Source organism: Grammomys surdaster, unplaced genomic scaffold (assembly GCF_004785775.1).
Source record: "Grammomys surdaster isolate TR1022 unplaced genomic scaffold, NIH_TR_1.0 343, whole genome shotgun sequence".
NCBI lineage: Eukaryota > Metazoa > Chordata > Mammalia > Rodentia > Muridae > Grammomys > Grammomys surdaster.
The window spans coordinates 2,399,037-2,419,414 of NW_021604762.1; the positions used below are offsets into that span (position 1 = coordinate 2,399,037).

The window sequence follows — 20,378 nt, forward strand, 5'->3', positions numbered from 1 at the left end:
TGTTCACACCACTGTAGAGAAAGGGTTAAAACTTTAAAGTAGAAAGTGCAGCATCTGTGACTCACTTCCCCCTCTTATTTCCCTTAGCTATGAATTTAACAGAGATAATTGAACATCTCTAATTAGCTTGAACACGTTTCCAAAAAAAAAAAAAAGTCCCTATCGTAGGGACCCAGGGAAGTTATCACCACAGCAGCCCCCAGGGGCAGCTGCTTCCCCGGGATGTGTGGAACTGAGAAGTGGCTTCGAATGAGGCATAGGGGATGATTTGAGGAAGTACCACAGTTCAAACACTTTGCAAACTGGTGGGGCCTTCTCTCATTTCCTCTATTTTCTCTGTGTGTGTCACACATCAATGCACACCTAAATAAGACAGCCTAAATATATTAGCAAAGTCACACTTGGGGCTGTTGTAATTCTTTGAAGAAAAAAAAAGCACTAACTGAAGGTAACAGACATCCAGTTTAATCTGACATCTTATTTTAAAGAGAAAATAAAAACAAAAACCAAAAAAAAAAATCAAAGCAAAGCAAAGGGTTAAATAATCACATAATTAACATCATCCCGAGTATCTGAAAAGATGCAGGCCTCCAGTCTGCCTCCCAAAGTTAGGAAAGTAGCACCTCCGGTCTCTGTCTCCTGGCACTGACTAGGCAGCCCTTAAGTGATCTTAAATACCAAAGCATGCCCAGGCTGCATTTCCTAAGTACTGTAGCTGAAATTTCCAACACAACAAACCTCAAAACATTTGCTTTCCAGCAAGACCCGGATATGTTGGAGCCTGATTTTTGCCCAAGTCTGGGATAAAGAGCACAGGAATCTAGGAGGTGTTTTAACAGGAGGGAGGGAAAGGAGGAAGGGAGGGAGGGAGAGAGGAGAGCACTAAAGAGCAGAGCTGATGATGGACAACAACATTCAGTTATGGGCTGAAAATAGAAAGAGTCTTCGGGAAGGTTTGGAGGAGACAATATGCTATTAAAGATAATTTTCAGAGAGAGATAAAAATCATGACTCGCATACAAAAATAAAAATACCCACATTAAAGAGCACATTTACTCTAGATAGCAGGAAGCCAGGCAGATGTTCAAATGAGAAGCCAAAACACGCACGCACACTCGCGTGCATACACACACACACACACACACACACACACACACTTCTGTAGGGTAAAGGAATGTTGAGATGGATTTTGGATGGAAACAAAACTGGTTTTTCCCCAAATAAGGAGAAAGCTAATTAGAACAGACAGAACACAATTTCCATATCTATTACTTATCATTTATAGAACATTGTTAAACAGCTCAAAGACAATGAACAGTAGGATCTGATCCCCTGGAGAGGTGGGCCATAGAGGGTGCATAGTTTTCTCCTGAGGCACCATTTTTTCCTACAATATGCATGAAAGTTGTCAATACGATGTAAGTGTCTTTGGAAGGACTCCCTCTTCCTAGAGAAGACAATGTTACAAGCTAGTTTAAGTCTCTAAGAGGCAAGGGAAGACACTGTTGGAATTTCTGCGCCAATGGTTGAGATAGTAAGCAGTGGACAGAACCCAATAATTGTATTGTTGATTGAATTCAATTTCTTCTCATGCACAGAAGCATGCACAGAATGTGAAATCCAGTAGACGTGGTTGCACTAGGCCTTCCAGTGAAAGGCCCTCATTTCACAACGGAACTCAAAGACTCTGAGCTGGTATCTGATCAAGGTCTTACAGCTGTGCCCAGAGATTTTTGATCCTTGGGACCATCATTAGATAAACTGGAGAGGACCCTAATCGTGGATGAAAAGTATGCATACTTGATACAGACACTCTGCTTTGGAGATGTGGCTAGAATGATCACCACACCAAAGACCTGCTTCTGCATCACGTCCTATAGCACACAACATGCCCCTCAAATTAGTTATAGTGAACATAACAGAAATGAATACTTCCTTAGCCTTCTTAACGCCCCCTCTTTGTGAGAAAACATTTTAATAGCCCACAGCACTCAAATTAAAAGGAAAAAGAAGTCTAAAATATGTGAACAATGCATTCCTTTTCCCTGAATGAATTTATCCTGTAACAAGTGGAGGCATTCCAGATCATTCCATTGATGCTTCTGAAGTTAACCGTTTCCACATCTAAGAATGAAAAGCTAACCAAGGTAGTGCCAATGTGAACAGTGGGCACCTAGTTGAATTCCCTGGTATGGTAGTGCTTGCTCTTGTCTTCTTTCTTCCTTTTGTCTGGTCCCATCACTGAGGTGGAGGTGGGGCCTTTGAAAGTAGGAGAAGATGAGGAAACAAATGAGCAGAGATTGTCCTTGAGATTATATGGAAGTCAGAAGGAAAAGAAGATATCCCAAGTCATTGACTCTCTACCAGGGACTGGTGGATGATGGACATCTTGCTTTAGAAACCAGGTCCATAGATGGATACCACTGATCAGCCCAGAAACCTGAAAATACATTACAGACATTGGGATCAAGAGAATAGCCTGCTAGCTCAGCTAGTACATATATTCTACAGAAAGATCGCTAGATCATTTACAGGTGATTCCATGAGCTGGCACTTAAAATAAGAGTTAATTACTGGGCAGTGGTAGTGGTGGCACATATCTTTAACCCCAGTACTCAAGAGGGAGAGGCAGGCAGATCTCTGAGTTGAAGGCTAACCTGGTCTACACAGTGAGTAACCAGGACTACACAGAGAAACTCTGTCTCAAAACAAACACAAAAACCAATCAAACAAATAAATAAGTTAATCTAAAAACAACATGCTCTGCCACCTATCTGAGGAGGTCAGGAGAAACCAGAAACCAGCTAAGATTGTGGATATTCCTGAGACCAAGTGGCAAGGATAGCGAGGTGTTACCAATCATGTCCTGATGTCCTTCTTAGGAGGAGTCTTCTATGTAGACCTCACTTCTATCTGCTTAAGGACTGACCTTTCTATTACAATGTGTGTCTTGATATTATGTGTCCACCATTAGAATAAGAATACCATGCAGAAATCTATTACTAAAACTTACAAAATATTTAACACAAAGAGTCAGCCTTTATGTTAACAAGGACTTTAATAAGTAATGGGTTGGTTTTGGTTCATCCATCATAACAAATTTCTGTGCACCATCTAATGGAAGACATTGGTTTTAGGAGTAACAGAGAAGGGGCATCTGGGAACTATTTGTTCTTCTTTTTCAAAAAATAAAATCAACTAATTAAAATTTCAAAACATATGTTGGGTCTACTCTGGGCCTCTGGCTTGGATGTTTACTGATGTTACCACCCAGAGACAGTGGTGAAGAAAGGGAAGGCTCAGAGATTAAAGGGTGCAGAAGAGGTTTTTAGGCATGGTGAATTCAGGGAGTGTAAGGGATGCCAGGTAGATTTATCTTCCAGACCAAAGGAAATTCAGACTAAAATTCAGGCTGCCAAAACCACAGTGGCAGTTGCCAGTCTATAAAGCCTTCAGATGCTAAATATGGATGAGTTTTCTGTCTGACAGCAGTAAGGAGTTGGGATGACCAAACACATGGTTTCCACCTCTGTTCATAAGCGTGTAATGCAAGGCAAGTGACTGCAATTAGGGCAAGAGCTACACAGACTCCCCACCTACTATGTATGGGCTGGCTACAATAGATCCTTCCTGCTGCTGGGACATTGTGGTCCATGTGGGAGAGTGGGATGCTCTGATTCATCATCCACAAGTCACAGTGTCTCTTCATGCTTATAGCTCAGAGGCTGGATTTGGTGTCCATATTAGGCAGAAGGGAGGGATACTCTCCAGTGCTGTGTAATCCATCAGTGGGTGATCCGTTTGCACCTGCCACATCACCACTGATGACTTCAATCAGCTAAGACAGCCAAGAGAAAAGCGGGAGTGTGTGGGCAAAACACTGAGTCATTGTACATATCTGTTCTCTGAACACACAAAAATGTCCACCATGTGGGTCCTGGGCAGCTTCTGTGCCCAATTACCACATCCACCCCCACCTCCTCCTTTTGACTCCTGTTCTCTGAGCTCCCAGAATTCTTAAAAGCCTAAGTCTATTCATCCTTTAGGGTTCAGCCATTTGCTGGGTTTAGAGTTTAAAGGAAGGTGGACAGAGAGGAAGGAAGCAGTAAAACCCACTTTGAAATAGCCCCAGGGTTCAGATCCTAATTGCATGGTTAACCTCATCATGAATTTTCTGATGAAACAGTGATAATATTCATTTTGAATGGTCTTTGTCAACCCAGATGACATGTTTTTAAAAGCTCCCAGTATGTACTAAGAGCTGGGACTTTGATGTGCTTGCTTTGTATTACCATAAGGTGCTCTTTGAAGTTGTTCACACAGCTAATCCTTACAATAATCCTAAGGAACAACTATTACCTTTATTTTAGAGGTGACGAAACTAAGACACAATAGAGAAAGTTGTCCAGGTCCCACCCACAGCAAAGAGGTAAAACAAGATGAATCTTCCCTCACTCTAAAGTACTGGCTAGAAAACTTATATCCAGTACTTGTCAAGGACGGTGGTCTCTGCCCATCAGCTGCTGCGTGTGAGATACAGATAGTGCATTGTCTGAGCCCAGCCCAGAGCTACAGACCAGGAAATACCCTCGGAGGATGAGCAGAAGTACTATGGTTTGATGAACTCCCTGGGATGCGCAGTCAAGCCTGAGACACACAGACTTGGGAAATGATACTCAGATGTATTAGATCCCCTATGTTCAGTTATCTGCTAGGTAATAGACACTCTGTGTGTTGCTATTTCTTAAGTCTGGTTTTCCTATCTCACTCTAAGAGAAATGTGATCCCTTTGCACAGCTAGTGAAGTCAGACTAGAAGGCTATTCTTCCCACCGTACCCATAAGTGGCTTTGTCACAGCAGGCTATGGCATGCATCCCAAGTTTCTCACCCCATCCTCCATCTAGCCCCTATCAGGCCTTTTGGTCGCAAACTGGCAAGCCCAGTAACATTGGTCTGAGGTATGAAGGATAGTTCTAGTTCCCAAGTCAGCCCTTGGTCAGAAGCTAGACCCAACTTCTTTGGAGTTGCTCTTGATCCCTCTTTTAGGACAAGTCCTGGAGATGCTCCCCAAGCTTCATGGGTGAGTACTGGCCCAATACCCTACTCTTAACACTGAGAACCCCATCTGGCGTCCCCTTGGTTTAGATCATTGTATGGGTTCCCAACCCCCTCAGTGTCTGCACTGGTGTTTGGGGGTTAGTTTCTTCTAGTTATAGATAACTGTCCTTGAACCCCAGATCCTGACAGAGTACTCAGACCACTCTCCAGAACTCACATTCCCTGCCAGTCTTAGACTGGCACCATCACTTTTCCTGGTCAAAAGACAGAGTCTACTCCTGACTCTGAGTCTCCTCTACTCCCTGTGTCCCTTAGTGTCTGACCTCGCCATGTTTATCCCAAAACCCTATACTGTGTCCTCAGGGTCCAGAAGAGGCTGCTGCACCGATAGAGTTTCTTTCACTGTGAAGAGACATTATGACCACAGCAACCCTTATAAAAGAAAGCATTTGATAGAGGCTAGCTTACGTTTCAGAGATTTAATCCACTCTAGTCGTGGTGGGAAGCATGGCAGCACACAGGCAGACATGGTGCTGGAGAGGTAGTTGAAAGTTCTACGTGGGGATTAGCAGGCAGCAGGAAGAGAGAAAGTTTGGGCCTGGCTTGAGCATTTGAAACCTCAAGGCCCACCTCCCGTGCCAGACTTCCTCCAACAAGGCCTCACCTAATCTCTCTCAAGTAACACTACTCTCTAATGCCCACACATTCAATTATATGAGCCTATGGGGCTATTCATATTCAAATCACCACCTGCACCGTAACAGACTTTGCAGACTGGAAACAGACTGAAGTTCCTCTTGCTCCTACAAACCCTCATCCCACCTCTCAGAGCACAGAGGAATATTATCCCCAGGCCCTTCTCCTTTATCCACTATGCTTCTGGCCCTGACCTCCTTCATATAGAGCTTCCTTGAAGATATTCTCTTAGGCACTTCTGTCACGATTGCATGGACTGAGATTCAAGGCTGAGTCAGCCTGCATGGAAGTCAAGCCCATGAATGTGTATTGCGGAGCTGAGCCGGATGGCCTGAGAGTCAACTGAGAACGGAATGTATTGAGTTCGGTTTGCAGTTTGGGGCAGATATATTTGGATCATTGTTTGTCACCCGATGAAAGACACTTTTAAATGTTCCCTTTAGATATCCAAATCAGGGAACTAATGAGCTCTTTGCCTGAAGCTAAACAAGTCAGAACTCAGAGTAAGAGTGGGACCCTGCTGCTTGGTCTCAATGGCCCAGGTGAGACACGGACACTGCTTTGAAGAAAGCTAAGCCATTTGCCAATGAAACCAGCTGTAAGCCTGAGACAGAGTGGGTGGGGAAGGGTGTGGGTTCCTGACTCCAAAGGATTTGAGGTAGATATGGGATTTTTGTCTTTTCCTATTTGCTGGAATTAGGCAGTTCACCTGAACAGCCATCTTCAAGACTCTTTACTGGGAGAAGACTTTACCTGTTTTATTGGATTGCTAGGAGCCTTCACTAATCCTGTGTCTGGTGACTAGGGTGGTACCTGGCATACATGACTGCTGCTCATCCACTCATCCGTCTTGCTCTTTCTTCTTCCCACCATTGCTGTTGCACTGTCCTTCAATTCTACTGTACACTTGGGGTGATGTGAATCCCTAGAGAAATTGGGATCACAGTAGAAACGGTCTGAAATCCAGAAAGAGACCTGGAGCTGTGTCATAGTGACCCTTGTTACTTGTCAGTAATGTCAGGCCGAATGCACCTGTAAGGAGGTTTACCTGGGAAGACTGGGCACCAGATGTTTGGAAGTGCTGCTGTGATCAGCATCATCTGCTTGGTACAGCCTTGAAGAGCAGGAGGAAGGACCCACAGAGAAACCATAGCTCAATTCCTTGGATGAATGGAAACTACAAGACAGGTTGAAATGAAAGTTACAAGCTCGCATATAGGGCAATTTTGTGTTCAGGATTAGAGCACTGTAGGTCAAGACTACACCTTCCCTGCTACAGGCACCTACACACATTTCTTAAGTAAAAGAGTGATCTACTCCTTCTTCCAAGTACCCAATGGACTCTGCAATGGATAGTTAGGAAATCCAAGTAATTTAGCAATGCAAAACTTTATCAACAATATGTGTTTTAAAATATATAGTAGAAGTTGGGTTTTTTATTTTTGCATGTACAGTCCTGAGTTTTATTCAATATATAACAGGCTCTTAGAGCACTACTATTAACAAAACAAAGAGCAATTGTAACAGCAGAGAGAAGGTATTTCTACCTTTCCTTGGCATTCAGACCTTCCCTTCATTCCCAACCACTGGTAACCAGGAATCTGCATCATGTCCCTAAAATGTTGCTCATTCTATAAAGTAATGTAAGTAGAATTATATAGCATTACCTCATGGCTTATTTCACCTAACATCATGCTTCTGAAATTTATTTATTCATGGAGATTCACTCATTCATTAAGATTTAGTCATTCACTGAGATCCACTTTATGAGAAATAGCCAAGCTAGTTTCCATAATTGCTATGCAAGTTTTTTATTCCCATCACTAGTGTATGAGAGTTCCAGTATATAGCACCAGTTTGTTGCTCTTTATGAAAAAATGAGTATCCTAGGGAATGAATGTGTCAGAGAGCATTTATGAGGAGACATTTGGCTTAGATCCAGATTTTGGCAATTACTAATAATCTATACATTACTTGATGGGTTTTCATGTGATGATGCTTTAATTCTTTTATTGTAAACATCTTGGGGTGGGATTGCTTTATTGCCCAGCAAGCATACATTTAACTTTGTGAGACACGATCAATCTATTTTCCATAATGAATGTGCTATTTTGCTTCCCTTCCCCGGATAAGCCTGTGACTGTTCAAGATGTTTCACATCTCACAGCACTTGGTGGAGTCCGTGTCTTAGGGGGTATGGGATGGGATCTCATTCTGGTTTGAATAGGTATTTTCTTAATGACTTACAGTGTTAAGCATCTCTGTTTGCTGCCTTGTTTGTTTGGGCATATTTTCTAAGCTTTTACCAGTTTAAAGATTGTGGCCATTTCTGCTCTCATGTTTGTTTGTTTATTTTTTAAACATTTATTCTCTGAAATATAAGTTAATTGTCTGATGTGTGATCTGAAAATATTTTTGCAAATCTGTAGGGTTTTCCCCTCATTACCTTTAACACTTCTGTAACAGAAAGCAACGTGTCTTATTTAGATAAAATCCAGTTTGTTGTTTTTTTTATGGATCATGAGTTGGTTTCCGTGATTAAGAACTCTCTGACTAACTTAGGATCACAAAGATCTTCTCCTCTGTTATTTTCAGAAACTTTTATATTTCATATTTCGTATTTAGGTCTACGATTGACTGTTGGTTCATTTTTGAATAGAGTGTAGGGTGTATATCAAGTTTTATTATTCTGCATAGGATACCTCATTTTTAAACCATTTATTGAAAGAATTATTCTTTCCTCCATGGAGTCACCATGGTATATATCAAAAACCATCTGATAATATCTATGGGAGTCTAATTCTGCACTCTCTTTTCTACACATCCTTCCATCAACACCCCTCTCTATCTTGATTGCTGCAGCTTTTACTGTCAATAGTGAGTCTCCAAGATACCTCTGTTTCAATATCAGGCCAGCACTCCATTCCCATAAAGACGTGGTGTGTCTACCTATATCTGCAAAGAACCCTTCTGTGAGTTTGATTGGAATTGTGTTAAATTGTGTCAGTTACTAGAGAATTTGCATCTTACATATCGTAAGTATTCTAACTTGTAAACATGTTCCCCTGGGGAGGTAGAGGATACAAAAGCCTAGCCTAGACCTGAGAGGTGTTTTTGACCCCTGGCCCAGTTCGGCCACTAGCAGGCTGAGTGGTCTTAGGAAAGCTCCTTTTACTCTTTGTTGTAAATAAAAAGGGTGGCAGTTCAACCAAAACACCACCTTTCAGCTCCTGTGGTGTTTGTTTCCTATTATAATCTAGAAACGACCTGCCAGGAACAAAAGTCTATATTATCAGGCCCACCTCAGGGCCCATTTGATGAGATGTTCCAATGGAAAAAACAGGCCTAAGAAGCCAGGTTCAGAGACAGCAGCTTCCTGAAGGACTCCTGTCAAGTCTGGACTCAGAGGCTTTAGCCACAAAGGAGTCCACCCCCACTCTGCCTCTGCTGGGCCACTAAGAGCTTGATAAGAAAGCCCTGAACACCAGTATGTGATACTGGCCTGTCTGTGACAGAGTAGCAGGCTAATGCTACCTCTAGTCTAGGGAACTTCGTGTGCACAGACATTTCCAGGTGAAGGGGAAAAAAGCCAGGTGGCCCTGTAGTGGTATTTATAGTGCTCAAATACTGGAGGCAACCCAAATACCCAACAATCAGAGAATGCTTAAACAAAGCATGGCCGTTGGAACCTTGGAATTCAGTGTAGCTATTATTAATAACAATGACAAGTATGCAGACTATGTGTTATGGTGGATAATAGATAAAATAATGTCAAATAAAGAATTTAGGGGATCAAATATCATTTGCATATCATTACAATGAGCTAACATCTTTTAGAAGCCACGCTGACAGGGTTGGGAAAGAAAACAGAGGCAGTATAAATAGTCTGCAATTGATAAAGTGGATTTGATCAAACAGTTGCTGGGGGGGGGGCCTATGATAAGGGAGTTGGGCTTTCAGAGGTGATTAGGACTTGAGGCTTGTCCTGAGAGGACATCACAGCAGAGTCGGGGGCTATCGCTACATAAGCAACAACAGGGCCAGTTCTGATGAAGACTGCTTCCACAATTATTCTGTCTTGAGATTCCAAGGCAGATTACCAAAAGTCTAGAGCTAAAGAGCTCCCTGCCAGACATCTCTGGAACATGAGACACAGCTTGTAAGCCACATGTTAAACAGAGACAGGAGCCAGCTGGCCACTTCTGCTATCCCAGTCACAGTCCAACATGAATGTCCTTGGGCTGTTACAGCATCAGGGGCTCACAGACTGAGCATTCCCCAAGGCCTGCCTATGGAAACTTCCCAACCCCTATGTCTCTGCTCTCTGTAGTTCCTGGGTCTCCACCTATAGAAGCCAGAACAGAGGGAGTGTAGAATCACTGGGTTTTCTGTCTGTGGAAAAGCACCAGCAAAACTAGAATACCACATCCTTAGTGAAGCAAGGAGGGCGAGGATGTCTGGGCTTAGATGTTCTAGATTCTGACCCCAGGTCTGTATGCCTGCTGATGGTCCCAGTCAAATGCTATGATACTCTGGGTCTCAGTTAATACCCACATATGTGGAAGAGTTGTCCAAACTTCATGGAGGATTCTGTAGTCACTGATAGAACAGCACTGGAGAGATCTGCTTACTGATGAGGAAACAGATTGAGCCTAAACCCTCAACCACAGCACTAGGCCCATGGTTAGGACAGACTAGTTAGCCACTAAACAGGTTCCTTGTAGAGTCCAGGGTTCACATTCAGAACCAACTGGGTCCCAGCCTGGCCTCTGGGACAAAGGAAAGGGATGGGGCAAAGGCCTGGGCAAGTGACCATCCTGATTCCCAGGAAGTCCTGTTTGACACTGGCTGGACTCTCCTGGGTCTAAGAGCTTGGGGGTGGAGGGAGGGTTCTTCAGTGGGAGGATAAGCAGCCTGGCTTGCTGTATCATAATTACATCACTCCTTTGTTGATAGTTAATTAGTTAATTACCGTGGGAGAGGCAGAATCTAGCAGAAATGCCAACTCCGGGCTGGAAACAGCATTTACACTATGAGTAACTCTCATTAACTCTGATAAGAGGTCTCTTCCACCAGAAGCCGGGTCCAGAGAGCTGACCTCTCAGAACGCCCCAGTCCCCAGAGCTCCTGAGCACTGAGATGAAGAAGGAGGAGAACAGGCTGGAGTATCCTCAGAGTAGGCCCTGACCAATAGGATTCAGTGTGGGGAAGAGATTGAGAGCCCGTAAGCTGCATGAGTTTAGTCACCCATCCATGCGTGAGCAGCATTAAAAGAAGATCTGCCTGATTCAGGCTTCTTCTGTGAAACCCAGATGTATTTTGACTTCTGCTCTGCATCTCTTATAACTGACCACATAACATCTAGAGGGTTCTGTCTGAAACGTTTGACGCCGAGTAGTCTATCTTAAACTTCTTTAGATGACTTGCAGAAAGGCTACTGGTCATAGGGCATCCTCGAGGCCATAAACTGAACCACTTCTTTTGGCTTTGAAGCCACAGTTATCTTAAAGGCATATATGAGCCCATTTGTGTCTTGAGATGTTTGTACACATCCTCCAGTGGGGCTGGAGTTCTCTGTGAAGGTCTCACACCTTCACAGTCCCTGCCTTGATTAGCTGCCTCTTCCTGAAGCCCTAATGATCAGTGACCATATAATTTACCATCCATCCCATGAGGCTTTGAAGGGTGAGAGGAGACAGAGTATTAATCATGACTTTGGTGCAAGATACATAGACCATGCCTTTCCCTGGAAAACTACATTATAGGGTCACCTTTTCACAAGGGAAACCCAAACCACATAAGGGGGTCCTTCCTACCCAGATACTGTGGCCTCAGCTCTGAGCATATCACCTCTGCCATCCGTTTCCTAGACCTCAGATTTCCTTCAATCTCTGCCCTTCAGCTTAAATAAGCCCGTTATTGTATACTGTTCCCTCTGACTGGAACCTCTGTTGACTGCTTGCCCATCCTACTCTACAGCTAACTTCAGTATACCCTACAGCTTCCAACTTCTCCCAGGAGGAGTTGCTGGCTTGAAGTCTTCGTGAGCACAGCTACTGCATTGGTCTTGACCACCTTGTCTTCCCAGAGTCTGGAGCCAAGCAGATGCTCGTCATAGGAATGAGTCACCTGTTCAGACTTGTACCTGATCGGTCCACTCATTCTCATGCAGCTGTGTTCTCCTTGCCCAGGTGGTGAGCTTCATCTAACTTAAGAGTGCATTCTAGTCTCATTACAGATTTCAACGGCAGTAATCAGCTGGGAAATCAACATCCGCTCCATGTGAGTAATGGTGAATTCCACTTAAATTGATCTGTGTCCGAATGAAGACTATGGTAGGAAACTTGGCCCAATAACTTTGATATGGAAACACTTAACTATACTTGTCAGGGAATGAGTTCTTTAATTGCTTGGGAATACAAAGAGTTCTATTACGATACTCAAAATACTTTGTTTTAGAATATCTTTGTCTCAAGAGTAATAACTTCATCTTGGTGATTTGTAGTTTGACAGCTGATTTCATGTGTATTTAGCACATTTACTCTCACACTAGGAAGAGAAGGTGAAGTAAAGGACTCGCTCAAGCCTCAGGCCAGCATCCAGCAGAGCCCAAAATCATGTAAACAAGGTGGAACTGAGGCCTCTGGTGCCAAAGCTTTTTCTACCATAATCTTTATCTACACCAAGAAAAGGGACCTGTAGAGGGCTGGCTGAAATCATTGGCCATGGATTTCAGAAGAAATACTGTTAGCCAATCACTCGGATACCCAATGTTCACGGGGCTGAAGGATAAATGAGACCTTATGTTAAAATAGTGCTCCTGAGTGTGTTCAAGATCAGATTAGCAGTTGGAGCAGTAGATTTGAGTGAGCCAGCCCTGATGGGTATGAGTTGGGGCTGTTCAAGGCCCTGACTGGTGTGTCCAAGGTCCTGACCAGTATGAGTGAGCCCCATCCAAGGCCCTGATGGGTATGGGTGGGCCCCATCCAAGCCATTGGAGTCAGAACAATAGACATTTGTCTTTGCTTCAGCTAAGATGCAGATCTTCTCCTCCTGTCAAACTTAGAACTCCTCAGACAGAATCATAGCACTAGCATCCCTGGTTCTGCAGCTCAGACTGTAAGTGAAGAGACTCAGCTTCTATACTCCCATAAGATATCCCCCTTTCTCAAGTGGGAAGATTGTTGAGGGCCAGAGGACCAGGGAGTTTTCTATGAGACAGGGTCTGCTAGGAATGTCAGAAGCTATAACAGCGAATTCTCACCTACAATATTTTCTAAACCTGAGCTACACAGTAGACACTCAGAATTGCATGGACGGTTGAGCAGCTCGACTCTACACAAAGCACTACAGGCAACTAAGGAATGCTAAGAGTGGGAGAACTAACAGTCCCCAGGGAAGAGCACAGCGAGATTGATTATCCAACAATACCAAATGATCAGCCCTGAAAATCTACATATAAATAACACCATACAGACTGAACTGTTTATATTTATGTGTTTAGGAATACATATATATTCCTACACACACACATACACACACACACACACACTACACACGCAGGCGCACACACATGTACATGTATGTAACAGCAATTAATGAAAAAGAGGCTATGCATTTGAAAGGGAGCAAGGAGGGGTATACGGACAAAAGGAAAGGAGAGGGAGAAATGAGATAATTATACTCTAATCTCAAAAAATTAAATAATGAAAAAGAAATCTCTCCTCTCTTTTTTTCTCTCTTCTATTTGTTCATGTGGATGGATATATGCATTTAGGAGTGTGGACGTACGTGCACAAGTTTGCATGTGCATGTGGAAGCCAGTGGGCGATGCCGAGTGGCCTTCCTCAATTGCCCTCCGCCTTAGTTTTTGAGTCAGGGTATCTCACTGAACCCAGAGCTCTTTGAGTTGGCCAAGCTGGCTAGTGAGCTCCAGGGATCTTTCTGCCTCCTGTTGCCCCAGTGCTAGTGCTGGGGTTATACATGTACACCACTATGCCAGGCTGCTTACACGGGTGCTGGAAATCTAAACTCAAGGCCTCATGCTTGCATAGCAGGTGTTTTACCAAGTGAGTATCTTCTCAATGTCCCCGTTTTTTACATATATAAGTATTACACATGCAAAATAATCCTGAGATTATATTTGTATGCATATGAGCACACAACATTATATATGTGTCCATATGTATTATATTGGTACTAACTCTCTGGAAAGATGGCAAATTTTACTTTCCCTCCTTGATTATAGTTCCTTTGGATTAGGAACTTATATCCTTCATATATGCATATTGTCCCAGCCTTATCATGCCCTAGACATTCTGATGACACATAAGCTCTCAGAGGTGAGGGACTTGCCTCTAACTACATTCCCAGCATGCAATAAGTACATCGTGTTAAGTATTGAGATAAATTGGTTTTAGGCTGCTGAGGTCATTACCAAGTTTTGGACATAGTCAAAACATAGTAAATACCTAAGATTTGTCAGCTTTAGCTCCTTGTCCTGTAAGAAGGTGTCCCATAAAAATGACAGGAGGCATAGCAGCCTTCAGATGAAGATGTAGAACTCTCAGCTCCTCCTGCACAATGTCTGCCTAGATGCTACCATGTTCCTACCTTGATGATAATAACGGAACCTCTGAACCTGATCTCAATGACACACCATGACGTGCTTGCTCCCAAATAGCCTAATGGTTACTACACACCCTTTGCAGACATCATCCTGTCGAGGTGCTGCTTCCCTGTTGTGATTATCCTACAGGTGCTCCCACAAGTCCAGTGGAGACAACACTACCTCCTGGAACCCGCCTAGGATGCCAAGCTGCCTTCTTCCAGCCACACCATCTGACTGAAGACCCAGAGACACACGCTGAACTCCAGACACATGCCAAGATCTAGAGACACATACTAAATCCTCCAACTACAGATGAACTCCTTTGCCAAAGTCAAATAGCTAAAGTTACATGTTAGTGAGGAAAACTTAATGTCTATCTAGATTAGTCAGATGTTATTACCCTCAAACTATACCAACTGTAATTAATTGATTCAATGTTCTTTGCCTTCCCACCCCCACCCCCAACTCCTCTTATCCTGTGACTTAATTGTGCAAACTCCTCTGGCCAACATAGTGCTTTCTTTTGGCTTCCTCATCTAAAATTTTCACCAAAGATGACACAGTAACACCCCCTTTTTTTAAAAAAAAAAAGTAAAGGGGAGGAGATGTGGGACTGCGTAAGGGTATCCTGATTCATGGCTGGGCATGGGCCTAGAACCCCAAGACTCTAAGTGAGAAAGGCAGACGTTCGGCCACGTCCCCAGTACCCAGAGTCCTGACACACAGTCTCGTCTCCATAGACCTACATTGTTCAGTCACTTAGGCCATTACAGCCCCTCCCAAAGTGCATAGGTAGGGGGTGTGACCATAGGCCTCATGCCCTCGGGATTTACATACTAATAAAGGCCAGAGGGTGGAGCAAATTAAGCTTTCTTCCCAGAATCTCCCCCTTCCTCCCTCCCGTTTTAACTCAGGTCTACCCTGAGATTAAGGGGGAGGGTACATACAAATCCATCCACCATCTGCCATGACAATAAAACTTTCTGGAACCAAAAAAAAAAAAAAAGGAATGACAGGAGGCCTGGGTATCTGGCAGACAGCTATGCTCCCTTTCTATTGAGAGAAATAGCACTAGTAAGAACAGACTGGAAGCAGAGCCTAGGGCCAGGGTCTTCTAGGGAAGGGAAGACAGTGCATTGTGGATACTGTTTATGCTGGATGTGCAATGACTCTGGGATACAGGAATGACTCCTGTCTCAGCATCAACATCAGCTCTGGTCTCTGGCCTGCGGTTGATTTGGAGGGGAACAGAAAGAAAGTCAACATCCTGAGCCATGAACATACCTGAGTGCTCACTGCACTCAGAGTTCATTAAGGTAAGCTGGGTCTGGAGACAGCCAGTGAGCCTCCTTTCTGTGGGCTATGACCAACTGCAGGTAGCAAGGAAGTCTTAACCTTCATCAAATGGAAGTGGCCAGCTCACTCAGGGAGCAGTGAACCTGACCAAGTGCCATGAGCTTAGACGTCTCCAGCACTTGGACACAGTTACGAGCAAGGCAGCACCTAATAAAATAATTTGGTTCAGAAATTAAAAGTCTGTGACCTTGGGGGTAATCCAAGGTCTGAGTCCACACAGGTTAAGGGGACTAGAAAGGAGGGGTATGGGGGAAGAAAGCCTTTGAGGAGGGAGACTGAAGCTAAGGGAAGAAAAGGAAAAGGTGAGCTTGGTAAGAGTCCTGAGTCTGTGCCTCCTGCAGCCTCCCAGCCCCTCCTCGGCTGACCCTTGTTGGTGACTCAGAGAACATCTAATCTCATGACCTCTTTTACAGGGAGTGAGAACCAAGGCTCCTTCACATAAAGGGACTGACCCAAGGACTAGTTGGCGGCAGAGGCAGAGTTAGGAGAAGTGACTCATGAAGTCAGTCTGTCTCAGGGTCCTTCCCCTCCTCCACTCATGCTGAGAGGGCACTCTGTGGCAAATGCTGAATGAAGCCGGAAGGCTGCCAAGTCCAGCAACGTGACAAAGCACATCAGAAGGGCATCGCAAGAAATCAGCATGCAGATATCAACATCTTAAAAGATGGCAAAGGATGGTGGGGTGAGAAAGATTAGACAAGGAAACCCACAGCGTTGCTAGATCACGGTCTATGTGGATCACTTGTTAGGGTGAATGTTGTCACATGAACGTTGAAAAAGTTGGACTCTCTGCTTGTATAGCGTTTCTCTCGCTAGCCTGTGAGTCTTGAGGCAGCGTCTATGTGTACCCATCTTTTAGATCTATGGCTTGATCTCTGAGTTGGTACATGTCTGATAAAGAAATGAATGAGTGAATGAATGAATGAGTCAATCAATCAGTGAACAAATGAATGCCAGCAGCTGTGGAGCGCTATCCTGAGCCCTGCCTCTTTCCAGCTATAAACTCAGAGCTAGGAGCTGAAAAACGGGATACTGACAGTATTCACTTCATAAAGCTGTGTCAGGGTTGAACAAGATCAGACATCTACAGTACACAATAAATATTCACTGTTTCTAGGATGGCTATTCTTACAATGCACAACCAAGAAGGACTCAGATTAGATGAGCCTGAAGAACAGCTCACAGCACAGGTAGATGCTTAGGCCGAGATACATTTTGTCTATTTCTTTTCTTACACCCACTTTATTCTCTCTTCCTAACATGTTTGTAATTTCTAATCATCTGTATTTCAAGGCCCATCTCCAGACTGTCCTGTAATGTGAACCTCGTTTAGAGATACCCTAGTCAATATGCATACCTATCCTATCCTTTTTCTTTCTGTTGAGAGATGTATTTTAAACTTCATGGCATCTAGGATGAGCAGGTCAACTGGAGCCATTAAGTGATACTGGCAGCCATGTCATGCATGTGCTCCTCCGGGCCATCTTGAATAGATCAACAGGACAGGTTGGTGATGGTCACTTCCATTTCTGAACATCTTTCGTCTTTGTTTGGACAGGTAAGAGGAGGTAGCAGGCAGGCAGGCCCAATCCATAGTTGGTGTCAGGCCTCTCAGGAAGGTGAACTCTTCATGACGAAGACTGGATATTTGCTAGATGCATGCCATGCCACAAAGACTAGCCTTGGCATTTAGAGTAAAGTGGAACTATAAACCCATCTGATGTTTGTGCCCTCCTTTGGCACTTGCCATATCCTGTCCTTTAATTTACTTAGAAAACTATGAGTCTTCCCAGATTGGCCCTCCCTCTTTATAGGAACCAAGCTGTTGAGTCAGAGCTGGCATCAGAAGACCTTGGGTCTGATCCAGGCAGTGTCCCTTGGGACTGTTTTCCTCATGTGACATGGGAGAAACTCCATGACCTCAGGAATCCCTCACAATACACGGTACACCTATGGCTCTGCTCACCATCCTATCTCATCCATCTAGCCACAGCCTGTCTTTTCAGGCTTCCCTGGTCCTCAGCCTCTAGCCCTAAGACTGTTAGTGGACCTTGCTTTAGGCTGCACACTTGGCTTCCTGTTCTTTAGAGGATATCACAAGAACTTTATGTTGTTGGGCTGGAATCAACATCCCAGCTTCCTCTTCTACCTTCTGACCCTCAGAGTGTGGTTCCTGCCCACCAGGGGACCCCTTATCTCTGGATTCATGGGAGAGCCAACTACATCCTGAAGGTGCAACCTTGGAATATCTGATGCCCATGTATCTTCCTTGGTGACCTGGAGATGTCGTGTTAAAGAAGCCTTGGGCTGTGTAAATCAGTACAGATGCTATGTGAAAGAAACAATAAGCAATAGCTTGTACTTAGACTCATCAGAGAACAGCTCAAAGTCACCTACAGTTTGCCTATGGTTGCCTAGGGTTGCCTATGGTCACCTATGGTGCCTATTGTTGTCTCTGGTTGCCTAGGATATAGGCATGCAGGGTGTTTGAGCTCTGAATCTTCTGTATCACTTTGCTTGTTATTGTGTCAAAATAAGCTGGCAATTTAAGGGAATAAGGATGCCATTTGGCTGCCAGCTTGAGAGTACAGTCCAACTATACTGGGAAGGTATCATAGTAAAACCTGTCTCCAGCTGTGGCAGCAGGAATGTAAGATGGTGAACAACAGTGATTACCTCACAGTCTCCATTTTATTCACTCTAGGACTCTAGCCCATAGATTAGTGCTACCCACATTCAGGATTGCTCTCCCATCCTTAGTAACACCCTCCCAGACATGCCCAGAGCTATGTCTCCTAGGTGGTGCTAAAGCCTGTCAAGGTAACCATGTGGATTACCCATCACATCTCCCAACTAACAGTGAGTGAGAAGCTTTGTTCAGAGAATCAAGTGGAATTGTTTCAATTGTTTCAGCGAAACAATTACAGTAAGACACAGAAGTCTACAGGCTAGGACAATAGTTCTCAACCTATAGGTATAGACCCCCTTGGGGTTGCGTATTAGATGCCCTGCATATCAGATACATTATGATCCATAACAAAATTACAGTTACAGAGTAGCAATGAAATAATTATATGGTTGGGGGCTCACTAAACATAAGAAGCTGCATTAAAAGGTTAGAGCTTTAGGAAGGTTGAAAACCAATAGGATAGGACTTAGGTACACATGAATTTGAATATAGGACCACATAGAAGACCCCCTAAGCAGACAGATTTTAACAATGAGAGGAACTGTTGCTACTGAAAGGAGCTAGACAGAATGAGGCAAGAGAGAGCCATAGCATTTTCTAGGACTGGTCATGACAATGTCTACAAATACTCAGGGCTTGCTGCCTAACCGAAAGAATTATTCAGAGAAAAAGAATCTTCCAATATTATGCAGATTGTCAGGGTTTAAAAATGGGGATCAGGGGTTGGGGAGACAGTTCTGTTGGTAGGATCACTTGTTTTGTAGGTAGGAGAATCTGAGTTTGAAGCCTTGGCACCACATAAAAGGCCAGGCATGACTACCTGTAACTCTAGCATTGTGAGGTAGAGACAAGTGGATCCTGAGAACTCATTGGACAATCAGCCTAGCCAAAAAATGACAATCATACAGCTCTGTGAGATATCTTCTCTCAAGGTAGTAAGACAGAGAATTAAAGGAAAATACCTGTGTCCTGTTCCGTCCTCCTCATGGGTGTTTATGCATGCATGCACCACAACACAAACACACACACAAACACACACACACAAACACAAACACACACAATTTTCCTATCAGCTATCATTTTGAGGAAGGTTAAAAAAATTCTGATCTCAAACAAGAGAAAAAAAGCAGTTAAAAATAACATATATGTATGTATGTATATATATATATTATATTATATTATATTATATTATATTATATTATATTATATTATATTATATTATATATATTCATGATAAATGAGCCTTGATATATATATTCATGGCTAAATGAGCCCAGATACATTAAATATATGCATTATTTAAAATGGAAGTTAAGTTCTGGGGTTGATGTTATGGCTCAGGTGGTAGAATGCTGTCCTAACATTCACAGAGCCTTGGGTTCGACTCAAGAACCACATAAAACTTGGTGTGGCAGTACACACCTATAGTGTGAGCTTTCACCAGGAAGATCAGAACTTCAAGATTATCCTCAGTTACCTGGGAAGGAAAAGAAACACATCTGACTTGCAGTTACCCAACCAGTAACTGAAGGAGCAATTACTCAACTTTTACTTTATGATGCTGTGAGTTGGAGCTCTGAAGTACAGCATTATGGAACCAGGAGGCAATATTTATCAGCTATTGTAGCCAGAAGAGCAAGAACCCAGCAGGAGCAGAATTCCACTCTGCTGAATGCCAGATGGCATTGTATTGAGGGAGAAGGCAGGGGGCATGGCAGTACTGAGATGTGTGGCCACCTGTTGAAGGGTTCCCTGAAGGGAACTGGACTCACAAGGCACCACAGACTCAGGCAGAAACCTTCCTTCTCAGGACAATGCATTCATACTGCTACTTGGTTTCCTTCAAGAGGAACAGAAAAGGTCTCTGAGCAGATTTGCACAACAGGAAAAGCAGGAAATGAACAGCCATGCAGACTTGCTTACCCTCGTTGGGTTCCTGGAAGCCATTACCTGGGCAGGGACCAAGG

The 20,378-nt window shown here is 43.7% G+C and overlaps 1 long non-coding RNA gene across 1 annotated transcript; it reads right to left on the reverse strand.

Annotated features, from left to right (window-relative positions):
• Positions 1–1,256: 1,256 nt before the first annotated feature.
• Positions 1,257–20,378, reverse strand: LOC114630700. Its single transcript, XR_003712848.1, has 3 exons — positions 20,335–20,378; positions 6,804–6,932; positions 1,257–2,440 (listed from the first exon to the last, which is right to left on the reverse strand). It is a non-coding gene; the product is annotated as an uncharacterized LOC114630700 (long non-coding RNA).